Source organism: Jatropha curcas, chromosome 9 (genome assembly GCF_041381405.1).
Source record: "Jatropha curcas cultivar XTBG-Jc1 chromosome 9, XTBG_Jcur_1.0, whole genome shotgun sequence".
Taxonomy (NCBI): Eukaryota; Viridiplantae; Streptophyta; class Magnoliopsida; order Malpighiales; family Euphorbiaceae; genus Jatropha; species Jatropha curcas.
In genome coordinates, this window is record NC_143159.1 from 16,122,999 (window position 1) to 16,126,865 (window position 3,867).

The 3,867-nt window shown below is 38.5% G+C and overlaps 1 non-coding gene across 1 annotated transcript; it reads right to left on the minus strand.

Moving 5' to 3' along the window:
* Positions 1–646: 646 nt before the first annotated feature.
* Positions 647–753, minus strand: LOC149493707 (small nucleolar RNA R71). Its single transcript, XR_016322750.1, has one exon. It is a non-coding gene; the product is annotated as a small nucleolar RNA R71 (small nucleolar RNA).
* Between the last annotated feature and the right edge of the window lie 3,114 nt (positions 754–3,867).

Below are 3,867 nucleotides of genomic sequence, written 5' to 3' on the forward strand. Positions count from 1 at the left end.
AGTGTTGATCTAGATTCCTTATTTCACCTTGATTTCTACTCATAAACCATTACCTTGTATGCCCAGGTCTAGAAGTTGATATTTGCTTCCTACAAATCTTAAGATCGAAAGACCAACAACAGCTTTGAGGAGGATAAATCCCAAATATCAACGAGGCTCTTCAAGGAGAGTTTCTGCAGAACCCCAGGTTAAAGCTCTAGCTTCTGACAATAAGCAACAAGTGTTTGAAGAAGATCAAGAGGAAGAGATTCCTAGTTTTGAAGAAGTACCACCAATGGGAGATAACCGTAGATTGGTAGATCTAACCATCCCCACTGTTGAAGGGATATGCGCATCAATTGTACAACCAATAGTCGCAGCAAATAACTATAAATTGAAGCATCCCTGATCAACTTGCTACAAAATAATCAGTTTGGAGGGTTGTCGCATGAAGATCCAAATTTCCACATTACAACCTTCAACGAGATATATGACACAGTGAGGATCAATGGAATGTCGAAAGAAGCTAAAAACCTGAGGCTCTTCACCTTTTCACTACGTGATAGAGCCAAAGCTTGGTTATATTCGATGCCGGCAAGAACTTTTAGGAAATGGGGCGAGCTCTGTGCAGCATTTTTGAAGAAGTACTTCCCCCAGCAAGACTCAGAAGTTGAAAACAAAGATTGCCACCTTTAGGCAGAAACCTGATGAAAGTCTTTTTGAGGCCCGGGAGAGATATCAGGATGTCCAAATGCAGTGCCCTCACCATGGCTGGGACAGGCATTTTGTCATCCATCAGTTCTTTGAAGGGGCTCTACCAAGTGTACAAAGTGCTCTACATACAGCAGCTGGAGGTTCCTTCTTCTAGAAAACCATTAATGAAGCTTATAGACTAGTGGAGTAAATGGCCAACAAGAGTCAAAGATGTGAAGGAGAGCAAAATCTAATTAAAAAGACTCTAGGGATGCTGGAGATTGATGGAATAACTCTACTCTTTACCAAATTTGACGCATTGGCTAAGAAGCTGGATAGCATTTAGAAGGTTAACATGGCTTTTTCAGCGTGTGGAGTCTATGGAAGCATAGATCATGCTAACTCTGAATGCATGCTTGTTAATTAACCGGTGAATAAAGAAGTTATGGAGGATATGAATTATGTGCAGAACCAGTTCCAACGAAAGTAGTTTGGGAGCCAATTCCTTAACAACTTTAGGCAAAATTGGAAAAATCCTCACCCAAATTTTAGCTGGAGTAATCTCTTGAACAAGCTCAAACCACCTCAACCCAGACGACCGCCACTAGGCTTCTAACAACTAAGACCACCATAAATACCCATCCCATCATTCCCAAACACTCAACCACCCAAGTCAAATGCTGATTCAAATCTCGAACGCTATATAGCCATGCAAGAAAAAGTGAATGAATTTAGTAAACAACAGATTTGAGCAAATGATTACCCATGTGAATGCTAAGATAGACCAATTAGTCTCCCACCAAAGGATACATGAGACCCAAATGGCACAGCAGGCGAGTTCCTCAAACTAGAAAAGCCAAGGAAAGTTGCCCAACCAACCCCTCAAAAATCCAAGAGAGCATTGCAATGCAATAACTCTTAGGAGTGGCAATACCAATGAACAACCCATTCACAAACCCAAAACTCAGAAGAAGGGAGACGAGAAGGTGGATGTTGAGCAAGGAGAGCAATCCAAAGGAGTAGTAGGAGAAAAGATAACAGAAGTTATTCCTCCACCTCCGGTAGACAGTGAGAAATACAAAGATAAGATTCCATTTCCACAGTGTTTGAAGTAAGTTGAGCTAGATAAGCAATTTGGGAAGTTTTTGGACCTCCTCAAATAGCTCTATATGAATTCCATTCATTGATATAATTTCCCAAATGCTTACCTATGCGAAGTTCCTCAAGATCATTTTATCTTCAAAGAGGAAGTTGGTGGAGAATGAAATAGTTGCTTTAATGGAAGAGTGTAGTGCTTTGATCCTGAATAAGTTTCCTCCTAAGCTAAAAGATCCTGATAGCTTCTCTATCCCTTGTGAAATTGGGGAAATAGAAATTTAGAAACCCTCTATGACTTAGGAGCTAGCGTAAGCTTAATGCCACTCTCAATCTTTAAGAAGCTGAACATTAGGGAGTTGAAGCCTAAGATAGTGACTCTACAATTAGTAGGCAAATCTGTAAAGTATGCTTCGGTAGTCGTTGAGGATTTGCCTGTAAAGGTTGGCAAGTTCTTCATTCCAGTAGACTTCATGGTTCTTGACATGGATGAGGATTAGCACATCCCTATCATATTGGGAAGGCCTTTTCTAGCGATGACCGGAGCCCTCACAGATATGAAGAATGGGAAGCTTATGCTTCAAGTTTACGATGAGAAACTAGTTTTTGACCTCTTCAAAATGGTGAAGTAGCTGGCCCAAGTTCATCAAATTTTTAGAGTGGATATGGTTGAAGAGCTAGTAGAAGAAATAGCGAGTAAAGAAAAGTCCGATGATCCTCTTCACAATTGCTTGGTAGGATCAAAGGAAGACTTAGAGCAGTGCAATGAGACTTTGGAAATGGAAAGCTATTTAGAGGTAGGAAAGAAAATCTCCCCCCGTTTGAAACACAAGGTTGAGCAACTAAGGGACCGGAAGGATGAAAGAGCTGAACCTTCTCCTTCAACACTTAAGGAAGAAGATGCACCAAAGGTGGTGCACACCCCAAAATTGATTGTGCTATGGTCCTAGGTTATAGGTAGGCTTAAGGCCACCGGGCACCTTGTGGAACCCACAACTGAACCAATCCAATTGCACATATAACTTACCTTGATTAGTTACTTAGGTGGGTTAAAATCAATTTATTTACTTTCACTTAATTTCTAGGATCATTGAATACAATCTTTCACACACTTTGTATAATCATATATCACACTCTCAAAATACTATTTACATTATAGCTTACGTACATACTATACTAATATCATTCACAAAGGTACTACGGAGCAACTAGAGTTCATATAACTTATTAACAACATATAATATCTAATATCTATTTACATTATTTGGAGGCTTCTTATTGGAGGAAGGTGTGGGTCCCGTATGTGTATAGCACAATCCAACAGGGAGGGTGAATTGGATTTTCAAAAAATAAAAATTTAACTTTTAAAATCAAACTCAGAATTCTGTAGCAGCGGAAAAGTAATGTACTTATGAGAACAAGTTATTGATTAGAACTTCCTCACAATGCCCTCATACAGAAAATAGAAAGACTTTGCAAAGTAAAGTTATTGATTGGATTTGCTTCACAATTTCTTATGCAATATCAAAACTACTTTATGAAGGAAAACTATTATGTTTAGAACTTCCTCATAAAGTTTAGATTAATATAAAAGACTATGTGAGAGACAGTTATTGAAATCTGAATTGCTTCATAATGCTTCAATCAAGATTAGAAAACTGATTAGAAACCCAAGTAGTGAAATATACTGAAAATAGAAGAAATTTAGAACTTGGTATATTCACTGAGCAGAAGTCCAGAGTTCTAATGTTTAGAAAAGAAAAAGCTTATTCCAGTTGAGAACATCAAAACCATTAACAACTTTTATCATTTCTAGAATATAAACAGAAGTGCAAGTAAAATAGTATCAAGCAGAAACTTTAGAAAGTAAAAAGATCAACATAGTGATTTATACTGGTTCGGCACTAACTCGCCTAAATCCACTCCCCAAGACTCATCTTGAGATCCTCAACTATGTTATCTCTTTTCAAGGGTAAGAGACAAACCAACGGTACAAGGCAATAGATCAACTCCTAGATCTACCCTTTGTCCCACTAGATTTTCCAAAGGTTCTAGTTAACCTCAACCCTTTTTGTTTTTGGCAGAGAACAGAAACTCAAA